The sequence below is a fragment of the Crocodylus siamensis genome, chromosome 4, assembly GCF_052110815.1.
Source record: "Crocodylus siamensis isolate JL-2025a chromosome 4, ASM5211081v1, whole genome shotgun sequence".
Classification (NCBI taxonomy): Eukaryota; Metazoa; Chordata; order Crocodylia; family Crocodylidae; genus Crocodylus; species Crocodylus siamensis.
The window spans coordinates 35,484,694-35,502,002 of NC_143398.1; the positions used below are offsets into that span (position 1 = coordinate 35,484,694).

At 43.5% G+C, this 17,309-nt stretch overlaps 2 protein-coding genes across 2 annotated transcripts in view; one reads left to right on the top strand and one right to left on the bottom strand.

Moving 5' to 3' along the window:
* Positions 1–8,969, bottom strand: part of BRD1 (bromodomain containing 1) — a 112,501-nt gene extending 103,532 nt beyond the window's left edge. The window contains exon 1 of the mRNA XM_090042109.1: positions 8,838–8,969. The gene's annotated coding sequence lies outside the window, so the exon portion shown is untranslated. The remainder of the gene's footprint in view (positions 1–8,837) is intronic.
* A 54-nt stretch (positions 8,970–9,023) lies between these two features.
* The window catches only part of ZBED4 (zinc finger BED-type containing 4), a 36,142-nt gene continuing 27,856 nt past the window's right edge, over positions 9,024–17,309 (top strand). The window contains exons 1-2 of the mRNA XM_090042113.1: positions 9,024–9,170; positions 15,167–15,238. The gene's annotated coding sequence lies outside the window, so the exon portion shown is untranslated. The remainder of the gene's footprint in view (positions 9,171–15,166; positions 15,239–17,309) is intronic.

Sequence of the window (17,309 nt, forward strand, 5' to 3'; positions counted from 1 at the left end):
GATGATGTAATCCAAGATTTACCTCCTAACATTGATTACCAAGATTAGGCCTCATTTTGCCACGTAATATGATATTATCCTATTGCTGTCAATATTTGCACAGACTTTCCCATGATTTAAAACAGGGAACCTTTCAACAGCAATTGATTCACAGTCAGTTCAAGGATACAGAGGAGCAAAAATCATCGGTATCTGTAGATAATACAGATCAGCCCACAATCTATCCCTGAAGTACCTGTCAGTCACAGCCAAACAGGAAGACTGAAGGGACTTTGCATGCATGCTTCATCTACCATTGAAGAATACCCTAAACTTTCTATGCATTGTGTCACTAGCAGTATTATTATTCAGAAATGCAATGGTTGTATCCTGAGTCTGGTATGTGATATATTGTATGTGCAAGAAGCTCTGAGGCCAAACTTCATAAGAAAAGTTCTTACTGTATACCAAACAGAACTTCTCACAAAGTCAGATTTTTAAGTCTCTGTTTTCTGTTGGTTAGGATAAATGAGTAAAGTAATCTGGAACCCAAGGGATTTTTTGTAGATCTGAGAATTTAAATGAGTGACTATTGACTTTGACAGAATGAAAGTGTAAACTAAAGAAAAATGAAGTTCTCCTTATGAAACTATGCTCTTCTCAATAAGTTACTTTTGGTACTAACTGCTAAATTTACTGAACAGAACCCAAAATTCCAGTACAGGCAACAATTATAAAGGGGAATAAGTGGACATCATAGTTAAGACAGAAAATAGGAGCTAGGGCCTGATAAAAAAGTTAAAAATGAAGTGCTGTGTGTATGTTGGAAAAAAAGGGAGGATACAACCATAGAGCAGATTTTTTTCTTCTGGTCTGGAGCCCTAATAGACAGTGTTTCACCAAAGAGTCCCAAGCATGGCAAAAACAATTCACATTCATTGCACATGAGGATCTATAAAGAAAATAAAACCTGAATTTCCCTTCCCTAACCAATATAATAAACACAACATAAATGAGTGTGTGAGTGAAATAGATATCATGTTGTTTCATGTATCTATGTCTCTGACCAGGGATCTGGGTTTTCTGTTTGCCATGGAAAAAATACAGTAAAATCTGGATTTTCTCCTTTTAAGGAGGAAAACCTTGATTTTCTCCTTCAAAGGAGAAAAACGCAGGAAATGGTGGGTTTTCCTTTCAGGCTGGCAGAGTTCAGCCTGCAAGGGGCAGGGGGGAGGGAGGTCAGGCAGAGGGTGCCATGTGCATGTACAGTACATGCTCACACCAGCACATGACCACCAGGCAGCCTGGAGAGCAGCTCCCTGCAGGTAAGTCAGGGGGTGGGGGATAGGAATTGAGGCACCCACAGTGAAGGAATTGGGCAGGGTTGGGGGCACTGCCCAGCTAGGGTGGTAGGTGGGACTTGGAGCCCGGGGCTGAAAAGCGCAGCTGCCAAGCCTAGGTGGGGAGCAGGACAGGGCTGTGGGTGGTTTGTCCACAGGGGTTAGCTCCCCACTGCTGTGCACACTCCCAGGGGGAGGTATGGGGGGCAGCCCAGATTTGTGCGGGGGGTAGCATGCCTGCTGCATGCTTGGGGCTGTCTGTCCTGCTGTCTTCCCCGTGGGGCCTCCACAGCCCAGCAGGTGGGACCTGGCACAGGAGGGCAGAGTGGGGCGGGGCAACTGAATGTTGCTGGGAGCTCTGTGCCATCATGGCAAGGCACCCTCTGCCCACCCAGCAGCACAGAGTTATGCCCCTCACTGCTGCCAGATGGGCAGGGGGCACCTCCTCTGTGAAAGTGCGGGAATCACTGTGGCAGCAACTAGCTTCCCCTCCTGGCCCTGCTCTGCCATGCAGCGCTGGGTCCTGCCAACTGGGCCATGGAGGCCCTGGAGGGAAAAGCAGCAGGAGAGTCTGAGCCCAGTAGGCAGCCTGCATCTGCCCCCCACCCTCGCGGCTGTTTCAGCTGTGCCACCTGTGGGAGATTAGGAGCTGGGCTCTGTGCTCCCACAGCAGCCAAAGCTCAGGCACTGCTGCATGGTGCATGGTGCTGCAGACCCAGGTCTCTGGCCACCTAGTCCTAGCAGCTGGGGGACTTCTCTAGCACGGCTGGAGCAGGGTGGGGGCTTGTGGGTGGGGTTTGAGGGGCACCAGCAGGGATGGAGGAGCTGGGGGGCGGGAAGTGAGGGGCAATGGAATGGGCAGGCCATCAGCATGTCAGGGCTGTTCAGCAACACAAAGCACCATGGGGGTGGACAGCCATAGCCAAACCGGCATCCTAGTGAATGAAGGGGTTAGCGGAAGCTCTGATTTTCCATGATAAAAAACCCCAAACCAACTGCTAACATTTGTAAGTATTTAAAATTTATTACAGTGATTGAGACAGTGGCAGGCTTCCAAATTGTTTAAAATTGTAAACAGATCAATAAAACATTGTGTTCAACTGATATCTACATGTATAGTGGCGTTTCATTTTAATCACGGAAAAACATGGATTTGAGGGGTTTTAATCAGAGAATTTGCGATTTTTAAACAGAGAAAACAGATCATGATATTTCTTATGATAGTTCTTCCACCTAAATGTATTCTGGGGGAAAGGCTGAAAGCAGCAAACAGGATTTATGAACTGAAAGGTTTTAAATATGAGAAAAATGTATGTAAAATTTCCCTTATTTTAATGTCACATTAATAGTGATCCACAATTCTAAATTACTTTAACTGGCCTCAACAAGTACTCAGGCTATTAAATATATTTGAAAGTACTTATTTCTATTACCTCAGAATTCTACTAGATAGTCAAGTCTGTAACTCCATCACAATACCAATGGACCCTTTCAGTTCTATACAGTTTACAGGAATTGTGAATCCTGAAGGATTTCTGGGTTCTGCTATTTTGTTTATGTAGAAATAGTGATCCACACCGGCTGAGATACCTTTGACACTTGTTAACTTGTGAGCAAACAATTCAGAGATCAGACCTGTTTGCAAACTTAATCAAAATCCTGCATAACAGTACATACAGCACACAGGAAAACTCTCAAGTGTGACATAAGTGACAAATGTCAAATTTATGCTGCCTATAAATGCTACATGTGCAATCAATAGAGCAGCTTATAGGTGAAACTGCTCAACACTTCAAAATTATAAGAACATTTTCAGTTACCTGCCATACTTAACTGTTTAAGTTGAAACTACTACCTTTCTCTCTACACCAAAAAAGGGCAGCTATTTCTGGTAATAAGGTAACGGGAAATATACTACATTGCTGAAAACATTCTGGAAACCTTTTTTTTTTTTTAGTAAGTCCACAACATGGGAGTGCTACACATGGTTTTGCTATTACTTGATACTTGGAAGAGGCATGCCTTTGTTTTGGGAATATCCCTTTTGCTATCTGGAAAAATCCACCAAATCTATTTTTGTTGTTTTTTTAAATTGTGTACATGCTCAGTAGACTTTGATCTTGGTACAAACCAAAGTGAATACTCCATCTTTTCTAACAATGTTCATACTACTCTTTGTACTGACCAGACTCTTCATGAGTCATTCTGACAGAATACCCTAGCATGCTCCATACACACACAGTTCCTCCATGTCACTGAACCAGGCAGGTGCCAACCCACAGAGAAAGAGAGCAAAATCCCAGAGAAAAAGAGGGCTACAGAAGCTAAACTAGACTTCCTTGCAGTGACTTCCTCCAATTGCTCCAGGTAATGATTAGGATACAAGAAGCTTGTCTCTTCTGGACTCTGTAGGACCAACCCTGTTGGCACCTTGAGAGCATGTCTGGGAAAACATCTAATTTGAATGCAAGCTGAGCCAGGGAAATGGAAAAGAACATATTTTAATAAGGACTCAGACCCAAGCATGGAGGAGCAGAGGCTAGTGAGAAGTGAGAAGATCAGGATTTAAAAGATGGAAATGGGAGACCCAGGAGTAAGGGAGAGATTAGGAGTCACTGGACAAAGGGTTTGGGACTGTGAACTAGGATGGGAAAAGAAGACAAATATGACATGAGGGCATGTGAAAACAGAATTGGAACTGGCAATCAGCCTAAGAAAGAAGCAAGGGAAGAGAAAGACTACAGCAACAAGGTATAGGGGCCCCGGGAGAAGGCTAGGGTGGGGAGCCACAAAGGAGAGAGGAGAGATGAAATAAGGAAGGGAAGCAAGAAGCTGAGATTGCCTGGCCAAGGAGACTGGGGCAAGATAAAAGAGGCTGGGAATTGAGAAACTGAGATTTCGCTAGCAAATCTGAAGAGCAAATACAACTGGGTAGACAAGAAGGCTGGGACAGGAAATAAGTGCCTGAGAAGCACAGATTAACAATAGAAAAGCAAGGCGAATGGGACTGAGGTGTCAAGGGCAGCAAAAAGATAATGGCAACAGGTTGGAGGGAACAGAGAAAGGTACAAGCTTAAGAGAAACTCCTAAGAGTTAGTGTCCTCAAAAGCCCATTCTCCTGCAAACCCAAGAGAACAGGCCAATGAGTGTTTTACAATTTGCTCTTGGCAAATGTGTGCGAAACCATTCATTCATTAACTCGAGTGGAAAATGTAAATATAACAAATTTCATTTTGCTTCTTTTAAATATTAGGAAGTTAAACATACAAACACCCACATATTAAAAAAAACCTTAAGCACTTAAGAATTAAGGAATGTACAATTAAGGCTGTCCATAACATGTTTCCTTGTGCATATACATTTTGATAGTTTTTAATTACACATTTTTCCAGATCTGCCTCATTTAATATACAGATGTACATGCTCTGGGGATGAATCAACACTATGTGCAATGAAAGTATCTGGTGTTTCTAGTAGGACCCTGATTTTATTTCATGCACAAGTGGCAAGGGGAACATCATGAAAAATCTTGGTCGAGGGTCTAGGCCTACCTAGAACCGGTGGGTATTTGTGCAACAAATGATGATACAAAAGGAAAAGGAAGTCAGATGTCCAAGAGAAGAGATCTAGAAGGAGACACTAAGCAAAGACCCTGACAGGACCTAGGATTAATAAATACTGGTCCAAGGAACCAGGAGATCCTTCCCAGAGGAATTTTTCTCAAACATGAGGTAACCAAGGAACAAAAACAGGATCCAGTCAGAGGACATCCCCCACCCTTTTCTCAGTCTTGTAAATATTGTGGGTTTGGTACAGACTACCCTGAAGGTGTGCAGTGAGTAAAAAGAAAATTGCATTGTCTCACGGTTAAGGCAGGTGAATAGTCACCTGGAGAGCTGGATTCTACTTCTGCCACAGAGTCCCTAATGTGCTACCTAGCAAGTGCCTTAAAGAAAACATTCCTTGGGTGGTTAGCAATTTAATTTTCCTTGTTTTCCAGATGTCCAAATCGATGCCCTGGAACAGGACCTGTGGAAGTGCTGAGCACCCACAGTTCCCAAACTGAAGTCAATGGGAAAGGTATCATTTTTCAAGTACTTGGAAAAATTATATCCTAATAATCTCAAATTAACCATCCCAGATTAATAGAAAAGTTTTATTTTAACCTCTCTGTGCCTAAACAATCCATCAGGGGGAGTGGGGAGAAGGTAATAAGACCTCCTCATGCTTCATATGCGTCAAGATAAAGCACCAATGTTTGTGAAGCATTCAGATACTAAAGTGATGAGAGCAGAAGACCTAATATGAAAATTAACGTGTCTTCAGAGCAGGGTCTGAATAAGGTGCAGTAAATAGGAGATTATGGCTACTCACTGAACAATGATAAAAAGGTTAATGGTTTGCACCACAGAAGGTGCACCAGTGTTTGTTTAGGATCATGTTGCCCAATTTTCTGATGATGAAGTAAAAGAAAACAGAAGAGTATGCAGCTTACTTAATTGTGCATTTCCCTATTTATTTAATTAGTTTCATTAATAGATCACAGAGGTTGTTGCTGAAATAATCAGAATTTCATCAAGATTTTAAGAATTTTTTAACGTGTTATGTCACATCACATACTGAGAGCTGTTGGGAGGCAAAAATGAGGACAACCCAACAAAGCTCCTAAATTTCCAAGGAGCACCCCTAGTAGATTCCAGAATTAGCCTTTCAAAATTACTTCTACACATTCCGTATCACATATTGAGGGTATTAAAAGACATACAGGACCCACGTGCCAAAATAATTTTATGATTTGCATCAGGACTATAAAGAATATAGCAACAACAGGTCCCACAGACTATGACATCCAAAGGGAGGTAAATCTTCGACAGGAATCTTGAAATAAGGCATAGAAGCTGAAAAGGAAAAGCTAGAAGGAAAAAGAAAGATGACTTAAGATCACTTGAGGAGTCTCAGAGTTCTATAGCACTGAATGGAGAAAAACTAATTCTGTATAATTTGGCTGTTATGCAGGACTTGCCAGAGAAGAAGTCAGAATTAAGAAAATTTGTCAGCAGGAAACTGATTTAAAGTTCATCAGACCATCAAATCACCAGCATACCTTAGCTCAGTAGGGTCATTCTAATCATCCTAAATTCAATGAGTCACTTCTCAAAAGTGATTAACAAATTTTAAGGTCAGAAGGCAAATTAGGATAATCTATCACCATCTGTATAAAACGCCACACAATTTAAACCACTATCATCAGATTTTCTTATATCCAAATTAGTTATGAACTAGAATTTGATAAGAAATTTTGGGGGGGAAAAATCCTACCTGGGTATGACAAACTATTTTTAAGACAAGGCAATGTAAAACCCACTTTAATCTTTTCAAAGTATGCTGGTGCAATTCTCCTCCAAGTCCCATACTGGTAGCTTGTCTGAATCCTGTTCAGAGCTTACTTCTTGCATGCAGATGCTAAGTGTCCCAAAGGTGTTTGTTAAGTATATAGGTGGTTTTCCATAATTAAAGCCCAGTGCTCCAGAGCTGAGATCAGTAAGAGCTTTGCCATTTATTTCAATGGCAACAGAACTACACTCTTTGCATTTTGTATGTGTTTCATTTAAGTTTTTAAATTACAATAGGTTCCCACAAGGAGATTACCAGGTCACAAGTGTAGATACAAATGTTCTGCTTTTCTTTCTTCATCTTTATCACTAAAACCTTGCAGTTTGGAGCCTTTTCATCACCTCATGGTTAACTCTTTCTCCACTGACAGACTAACAAATCACTACATTCTTATTTTAGGAAAGCTTCATATCGACTGTGAGCATAGGATAACTCCCCCCCCACCCCGTGTTAGATAACAATCTTGTCAAAACATCCAAGTTCCACTTTCTGTCCCAGACTTCCAGTATATTGGTGCAACACAGAAAAAAAGGGTCAAGCTATTTCAGCCATGGAGAAATATGACTATATAGCGAGTTTCTTCCCAGTTACCTAGGAAATAATTTGGGGAAAAAAAGCCCACACCTATTTTATGAAGGTTTCAAGAGATTTTAATATCTTCAACACAGCCTATAAACAAACTGTAGAAAAAGTTACAGCTTACTGAACCTTCCTGAGAACTCTGCAACAGAAGTGTCAAAAGGAATTGATCAATGTTCACTCATCTTCCAGTGGCTGCAATTAACTGCAAAGACCCAGAAGAGAAGTGAACACCCCCCCAAAATCACTGCTTAAAACTTCCCAAACCTCTTGAAACTAAGTAAAAGATTAACTGTCCTATCAAGGCAGTGTTGGGGCTCTACAAGGGAGAAGGAAAAAAAGGGTGCTTACTTAGAAATCTGGCAAAAATCATTGGATTTTGCCATTAAAAAAAATATCGTCTTCTGCCTCCAGACCAGGAAGTTCGAGGAACATCTGAAGGAAAATACAACTCTAGGAGCTAAGAATTACGAAGAAATTTGCAATAAATTTAAAACTCTAAAAGGAGAGATGAATAGATGACATTTCTTCAGCAGAAGAGATCTGAGAAAAAAAAGAGGAGCTATTATTTATAGTGAGACATAAAAGCTTAGCATCAACTCAAACATAAAGGAATGGTCATAGACTGCAAGGAAGCACCTGGCTCTTATGGACATGGACTTGGGTTAAGAAAGTCCTGCCAACTTGTCTTTTGAAATACTCTAGGGCAGCGGTTCCCAGTCTGTGGTATGTGTACCACTAGTGGTACTCGGAGAACTTGCCAGTGGTATGTGTTAACAGATTTGTTATAATTATTTTACGTGACAACAATTTAATACTGGTACTTAAGTCTGAACTGAAAACATTGCTGGTGGTACTTAAGGTTGCACTGTTTTAAATTGCTGGTGGGCTATCTGTCAGAGTTTGGGAACTGCTCTAGGGGAGTGGATGGATCTTCAGAACATCAAGTTTGGTGTTTGATAGTTAGATTTGTTAATAAATACACTGAAAGCATCACAGATGTAAGTGGCAAGAGCTCGCACAGCAGCTAAGTACATACAGAGAATTTACTTTTTCTTTAAAAACTACTTCTGAATCTGTCGCCAGATGTGCTAATCAAAGCAAACTCCTCGGCTACTGTGAAAGGCGGTTACTAGTCTTTCAGATATCCTTATCAGCTTCTCCAACATCTGAACCTCATCCAGGGGAGCCGGGTACATCAGTTACGATTTTGTAAGAACTGAAAAGCTTAGGTAGGCGTTTTATGAGAGAGCATCTTTTCCTACATCTTGTTGTTGTTGTTGTAGCAACTTTGGGTTACAAACTAGCAACCGGTACTTGTCGCCCTGAATCGGGGCACTAGGGCACACGTTTTATGGACCCGGGTCGACAACGTGCTCAGGTGGAAGAAAGGCGCAGGGAACAGGCGCGAACTCCGAAAAGGCGAGGCGAGGCGGGGCGGGGCGGGGCGGTGCAGTGCAGTGCAGTGCAGTGCTGCAAGCGCCCTCCCCCTAGCCCGGCAGAGCAGTACAGTCCCAGCCCCCCCAGGAGGACGCCCGCACTTACCGGCCCCTCATCTCCGCGCCGGGACGGCCCACCCAGGGCCCCTCCTCTTCGCGCCGTCAGCGACCCTGGGACGGACCCCTCCCCCCACTAGTGCCGCGACAGCCATTTTGTGGCCGTTCCCCAGGGCCACGTCACGCGCCGTGCGTGCGACCGCTCCGCGACGTGCCCGGCCCCGCCCCGCGCCGCTCCGCGCCTGCGCAGTGGAGGCGGCGGCGGCCGAGCCGGGCAGGCTGAGCAGCGTCGCGGCGGCGGAGACAAAGCGCCGGCTGATGAATGGGGCGGCCCGGCCCGACCCGTCCCCGGAACCCCTTCGGGCGCGGCCGGGCGGGCGAGGTGAGCGGGGCCGCGGGCTGGCGCGGGGCGCTCAGGTCGGGGTTGCCGCTGCCGGGACTCGGCTGCCCGCGCCGCCGTCTGCCGCTGCTCGAGCCGCAGCGCCAGGCCCTGGCCCGGGCTCCGCGCCGGAGACGTGCGGCCAGGGCGCAGGAAGCGGCGGGCTGGGCCGGGGCTCGCTCGCCCATTGTGTGGCGGGCCCGGCCCGGCCCGGCCCGGCCCGGCCGCATTGTGTGGGCGCCGCCTGCTCTGCCCTGCCCTGCCCTGCCGCACGGGGCCAGCTCGCCCCCCCGCCCGCGCCGAGCGCTGTGGGAGTGACCATGTGGCCGGGCCGGGCCCAGCTAAGATGGCCCGCGGAGGGGCGTCAGGTGCGGCCCGGGAGCCGGACGGGCGGGACCCCTCGGGAGGCCGGGCGCTGACAGCCGCGCTGGGCACCGGCTTCCTGCCCGTCTCCCCCGCGCGGGCCGGCTGAAGGGCGCGGTGGCCCGTGCAGGAAGGGGCGGCCTCGCGCCAGTGCTAACCCCTCAGTGTGCTGAAGTCGCATGGCCAATGTGGGCTGCGAAGCTCCGTCTCCTCTTTCCCCCCCTTCCTCGGTACTTTGCTCTTGGGGGCGGCAGGGATTGGAGACGATCTCTACCAGAACTCACTAGTGGGTCTGGAGGGGGCTTAAGAGTCCAACCCTTGAGGCACAGAGTTGTCTGCAGAAGTTACTGGTCTTTCTGCTGGGGGGGCAGGGGGGTAGGCCATAGGCTTGGGTTTCCCTTGCTCTCTCTTCTGTGCTTCGAATTCTGATAGTACAAGAGACCAAGTGTCAAAATAGAGGATGCTTGAGGGGGGTGTGGCATTGATTGTGAGCCCTCCTGCCATATGAATGGTGTTGTGAAGTTTGATGGAAGCCATCCTGGCTGCTTCTCTTAAAGCAGACAAGATTTCAGGATCCCTTATGTGCTATAAAAGAAAGGAAAAGTGACCATAACCCCTCTCTTTCTCTTTAAGAGTCTGCAGTGTTTCACTTGAAAGATAAGACCACATAACCTAGGGGTTTATGGGGTGTGGTTGGGGCAGCACAAAAGTCTGGGGAACGTCTGTCTGCTCCTGCCAACTTGTATTAAACATTTTTTTTTTCAAAAGGCGGGGAAGAGGGGGAAGTCTTCTCTGAGAATAACTGAACATGGAGTTTATTTTTCAGAAAGACTTGTAAGGGAAACCTAGACCGTTATGCAGTAGATACAACGAAGTAGAAATACACATTGGTGTCACTTCTTTGTTAGGCAAGAAGACCTGGAAGATTATTTTTTGATTGATTTTTTTGAATGAGAAGTGTGGTCCTTTCTAGCATGGAAGACTGACCTGCTGGGAAAAAGAATAACTGACACGGTGTGGAAACTTCCTGCTAGAGTCTAAGAACCATCCACAGCCAGACTGCCAATATTGCTAGCATGTTTGTAGTTTAACAGATGTTGTGAGCTTGGGAGGTTTCCTTTATAGTGTAGACAAAATGTGAAGTAAATGGAAAACAAATGAAATTACATCCCCACAAAAGATTCTGGGATGAGCAATTTAGATAATCATGTTTTTGAAGCTTGTGATTTGTGATAAAAGGATCCTAAAATCTTCATCCTGTTTATTCCACTCACCTGTTTTGTCTTGTCATAAGCTTGGATTTCAAGCTCCCTGGGGTAGGAACTGGTGGCTTGTTACATATTTGTGTAGTAGCTAGCATGATGGGACCCTGGGCCTTGTCTGAACCCCTGAGGCACTACTATACTGTAATACAGATGATATAACTGAGGCTTACAACAGGTCCACTAGGAATAGTTGAAAAAGATCAGAATTCACCCTTGATATTTATCGAATGAAGAAAGCAGGAGGAGGGAAGGGGAGGAATTAGACAAATGTGGAGTAAATAATATCTTTGAACCACAGAGATATATGCCATAATGCTGTTAGGAAACCTTTAGCTCAGAAGTTGTCAACTGGGGGTACATGGGAAGGCCCTAGAGGGTATGTCCGGCCCGGCAAGGATGGAGCACTGCCACTTACCAGCCCCCACTGCTGCCTCCCAGGAACATGGTCAGGGTGGGGCAAGGGCAGCAGTGCCCCTCTGCAGGCCACACAGGCACCGCCCAGTCAGTTGTGGGGTGAGGGGGAAGCTTGCATGCGGTGGAAGCTCCTGCTGCCACCGCCCTGCACCTCTGCTCTGCTTTCAGCCATACACCACAAACCACCTTGCCCCACTCCGCATCTGGCTGCAGGTGATTCTCCCCACTCCCCATTCCATGTCCAGCTGCTGCGGGTACACTTATTAAAAAAGGTTGAAACCCCCTGCTTTAAATTATGGGAAAATAACTGATCCTCTTTTGATGGTTCCCACACTACAACTCTTACACGCTTGCATTTGTACTCTCTCTTTCTCCCTTCCCCTAGTTTTCCACAACTGCGTGAAAGACTGCTTTTTGAGAACTGTTTTGGGATAAAGAGAGGTTGGGACTAAAGGGCGTGAACTCTTTATGAATGTTCTTTCTTGTTTTCCTGAACACACTCCAGCCTGCTGCCCCTTACTGCTGCTTGTGCACAAGTGCCAGGGAAACTGCACAAGAGGGGCAAACTCCTCATTTTTATCCCCTGACCAGCATGAGGCGATACAATTTGAGTTTGGCTGTGAGTCTTATCTTATTCCATATTGCAAGTGGGGCATATTTAGTTTGTGTTGCTTCTTTGAACTTTGAAAGAAAATAAAGAAAACTATTTACATAAACAGTGATAACCTAAACAGCTGAAAATGTTAAAAAGATTTTTGTGAAGAACACTATGGTCATGTTTTAGTTCAACATTTGGCATAAAGCATGCCAGATAAAATCAGATGCTATCATAATGTATAAGAACGTGAATAGAATATAACGGCAATTCTATACTGAGCCCATAACTCGGCATTTTAAGTTCCCTACATATGGTTATTTCTAATAGTATGGGGGCCTTAAAAAAAAAAAAAAAAAGCAAGCAGAAAATTCTGTACACTATTTGAAAATAACTTTTCCTAGTAATTTTTCCTCATCTCTTTAGTAAAATTGCCTTCTACCTGTTCCACTAGGGCTATTCATTCCTGCATTATTAGTATCAATGGAAATTTGCACAGTTGTGGGAAGGTGTTAATTTCAGCTGCTGCATTAACAGGTTGAGTAATTACGTGATTCAAAGATAGGAATTTATATGAATTTTGGGGAGTAAAGATTTAAAAATATATTAGACATAAGGTTACCATTGTGGTGTTATTGTTTAAAAACAGAATAAGCTTTGGATGCAATTTCTTTTGTGGTATCTTATAGTATTCTTCAGTGGAGAATTAATTACGTTAGGATGCCATGAAGAGAATACAAAAACATCCCGAATTTGAGAGAGTACTTTTTTGCTTGTCCTAGATTTAATTAAAAAAACATAATCTATTCTGAAATCTTAAACAAGCATGTTGTTTTAAAATGTGTTAATCTTTGAGGTTAACTGCATCATAGTTCACAGTAGATGCTGGCACAAGAAATAGAACAATATTACATATTATGTTCTTTATTAGTTGAACCAGAAAATGTATGTTTAATTGTTTTTTTTCTAACAACTTGAATAGTGATATACAGGAATGAAAACTGATCATTCCTTGCAATTTTATAGATTCATTTTTATAACTGAATGTGTGTTGCATTTTGCAAAAATTAACTAACCATTTCAACTGAAATATGTCTACTTTGTCTGGAGCTGTGCAAATTTCTGCTAAGTTAAGACTTCCCTTGATTTGTAATTGAAGGAATACCTTTTGAATTGAAAGCACTAATTTTCTGCCTTACTAAATATACAAATAATCTCTGGACATTCACTGGTTGAAGCTGAAACACGAAACTTAATCCATGGGCTCCTTTTAACTGGAAAATGGGCTTAGGTTTACACTTTTAGATTTAGTGATTCTCAAGTGCTTTTCTATGAATTTGTAACAAAATGCAGGAAACATTGACTTTCAGGTTAATGCTGTGGTGACAATAGAAATGTGTAGTAATTGTGCCTGATTATTATTACATTCAAAATCTAGTATACAGTAAAAGCTGCGTTATCCAGTACATGCTCTGTTAACTAGCATGCCGATCAACACAGCAAAAACAAAACCAGAAGTCCCACTTTGGACCATGGCCTGGGGCAGAGCAGCCTGTGCGAGGGCCCCCCTTCCTGTCCCCTGGCATACTGATGCCAGGGAGGGGAAGTGGTGTACCAGGTATGGTGGTAGGGGAGGCAACGGCCCAAACAGGCAAAGACACCTGTTCGCGACTTTCTGGTAACTGGCATATTTGATTATCCGGCACCCCCCATTCTCCATGAGTGCCAGGTAACAGAGCTTTTGCTGTACTTCAAAAGATATGTATTTTTCTTGTCTTTCATTTTCATTAGTTGATTAGTATTATGTGAAAAATATTTTATTTTGTGGGTTCAGAGGCCTACAGTCAAATCATTATAAGTTAAAAACAGAAATCAATTATTTGGGACTGACTGAGATGTTTGGTTCGGTCCCAGGCAACACATTTCATGTTTATTTCAGGAAAAAGAAGAACAATGGAAATAAAGGTTAGGCATCATTCACCAAACCAGCAGGGAAGAAAAAGTTGTGTGGTCAGATGCAGTGGTTATTAGATTCTGATTTACTAGAAGAGTGATTATAACATTCACCCAGTATGTGGGAGAACCAGGATCAAATCACTTTGGCTGAAGTCTTTTGAATCCATTTTACAGGGGGGTGCTTTATTGTGATTTCTTTTTTGGTGTACAAGATTGTGTCATGCTCAGCGTCTCCCACACAATCCTTATTCCGAATCTCACTTTGGCTTTATGGAAGGCATTTAACTTCTCCCCTGTGTGTCTCCCTTTATAAGATACATTCCCATTCACAAAAGTTTTTGCAGTAGTTCATTGTAAGGTGTTTTAAAGGCATAACTCCCTCTTTGTACAGGCCACTACTGACTTTCTTAATTGTTCTGGACAGAACTGTTCTTATGGCACTGTAGTATGTATAATTGCATCTGTTGATATTTTCAATCTTTTCTTCCCCATCCTATTTCATAGATGTGTTTTGCTAACATCCTTTGAAAGTAGTGCCTCATTTTCTACCCTTTAAAAGAAGAATCCGGGGGTTTCTAAATAGAAATATGAGCAGGAGAGCATGAAGTTAGGAGTTCCTGGGCAGTGCTAGGGATTTTAGGCTGTGGTTGAACAGTTTCTCCTTAAACTGTGTTTTTTAGGAGTAGGGTAGTACTGCTGGAGATGATCACTCCTGTGCCTCACTGAAACTTCGTGGGACTAGAAGAGCATAACAATTTAAGAATTTTAGTCCACCGACAAAATTCTTTCTTGGGAAGCTAATGAAAAGCAAACTGTGCAGAGTTTTCTTCCTCTAAACCCCAGACCGGCCTTTGATTTGATTTCTTTGCTTACATGTTGATTGACCAATAAAAAGATAAAATCATGGGTTAGAAGCACCGAAGAAGAACATTTTTCCCATCTGTGGGGGGAGGGAATATCTGTTTTCAAGTTGCTCTCTCTTTGCAGATACTGAACTCTTGACAGGCTCCTTTGAACTGTTATTTTACCTAATGGGTAGGTCCTTTCTGTGGGGAGGAGTAGCTTCCTTGACCTTTTGGAGGGCAAAAACTATTTGTCCTCTCTAAGTGTACAAAAATTGTGTGTCAGTTCCCAAAATAACATGAGAATGGTTTGACAAATAGATCAACTTCGTGCCAGCATTTAGTTTTTATTTGCCTTCTGCTTTGAAGCTTAGGAATTAACATCATCTAGTTTTTTTCTACAAACCTTTTTTAAGTAAAAGCTGAGAGTCTCACGCAGGTTTGGTGTCTGTAATGAAGCTTTGAAAATGCACATAAATACAGCAAAATGTGTGATGAACTTGCAACAGCTGACAAAGTTGGAAAGTTATATTAAAGATGCTTTCTTTTTTCCCCTCTCCGTAGATTTCCTGAATTGATTTGGACAGCAAGTACTGAATCTGAAATGAAGCTAGCAGAACACAATGGAGCTGATGTGTAAGTCTCTCTCCATTATATTAGACTCTTCTCTTTTTTTTTCCAGGTTGATCCTCAACTTTTCCCCTTTTCTGTAGAGCAAATGCAATTGACTCAGAAGGACTTGAATAATTCTGAGGTTGTGAATGTGACAGTTAGTTTAGTATTAATAATTTAATGAGAGGTTTGCATGAGTGCAAGGATTTAGATGCATGAATTTGAATGTTAGTGGATTTGTGTTCCCAAATCCATTGCTGAGAGTATATGCTTGGGGGATGGGAAGCCAACAGGAATCACCAGAGCATCTAAAGATGTCTAGATTTGTGTCTTCTGAAAGCATGTTTGCTAGGTTTGTTTTTTGGTGTATAGTATTCAAAAACATACTGATTTTCTTTAAAAATCCATTTTAATTTTTAAAATGGATACATTCATTGGGGCTTTTTGGCGGTTGATGGTAGATATACAAGAGAAAACCTTCATAAGGTTATTTATACATGGTAATAGTCTTAAGCAGTTTCTCACTGAGAAACAATTGGGTGTTGTGATTTTTGGTAAGGCAGAACTTGTTGTATATCAGTCTTGTCTTCAGGTCTTTTCACTGTAAAGATTCTAAGCAAAAGCAAGGTGCTGTTGCTTTCTAAGCCAGTATTATAGCCACAGGGAGAGTGAGCAGTTTTTCTCTGTGGCAGCCCCTCATTAGAGTTCTTTCATACTGCAAAGGGATATTTGAAAAGCAAGTGATACTGCTTCCTCTGGAATAGGCAGTGTGGGTTTTTTAAATATATATTTAATATATTGAATTTAATATGCACATTTCAGAGTGACTTTAGTATCTGTGTTGCACTGTCGGGGGTCACTGTCCCCTGTGGACCTAACAGACGCCGCCTGCCACTTGCCTAGGGTGTCATCTGTTATAATTGGGTCCCACACGCATACGTTTCACCTGCCACATCTTTGATGTTAATGGAGTTGGTTCAGATGTCTCAGCTTGTAGTCCAATTATGAGTCTCCCCGGCGTCTCGCGAGGTCCCGAGTTTCTGAGGGCTCCGCCACCCCTACACCCTCGCCCATTCCACTGCGGGGTGGCCAACCAGCTGGTCTGGCCACGTATCCTCAGTTCCTCACAGATGATCCACAAAGAAAAGTCAATCAAAACAAACACGAAGGCCAATAAGGCTCCCCTGATCTGGGTAGCTGCTCCGTTGGTCAGCAGCCCCCTTTCAACTCAAACTTGACCTTCGAGGGGTCAGGCACCCCTTTGTTGGCTCTTGGAGAGCACCCCCGTAGGGCTTAACGAGATTCCTTTTTAACAGCTTAAGTTCACTGTTGATCTGCGTCCCTGTTACAGGGATTACGGTACCCAAAGTCAATAGTGCCCCTCTATTAGGGTTTTTACAGTACCCTTCTCTTGCTGGGCTCAGCCAGCTCCTGGGTAAACAAACAGTTCTACTCCCCGCAGGGGCCAGTAAACTGGGCTCCAAAACCCCGCTGGGGTTTTGCTCTCTGCCAGAGGCTCCTACCAGCGTTCAGTGTCGCATTCAGCGTTCCCTTCAGTGTGCGCCGGCCTGCTCCACCTCCTCTTTCCAGTTCTGCGTTGTTCCCGCTTTTCGGTCGCGGCCTCCTCTTTATACTGGCAGGGGAAATATCGGCCCTGCCCTTCCCAACAAACCTGGGTAAGGGGAATTTCTGCCAGGCTTCGGGCCTGGGGCCGCTGACCCTCTGCTTAGCCTGGGAGCCTTGGAGCCTGCTGGCTCGTTCTCTCTCTCTCACATGCACCATTTAATTTTATTATGTCAAATACCACAGCTTTTTATAGATTCACATAAGGCAATTTCACCAATGCAGCTTTCAAGGTTAAAAACATTAATTGAAAAATACCTATTTTAACACTTAGTCTGTTGTAGCTAGGCATCATATGTCAAACAAAAAATAATTATTAAGAATAATTCCAGACAATGTAACTATTGACTTCCAGCTATGAGTCTGCATTCTTAAACAAAAGCAGTTAACCTAAACAAGTATTTATATACATATTCATCCTTCATATTTCCCCATACAAATCATACATTTCACTAATTACTCCATCATGCTT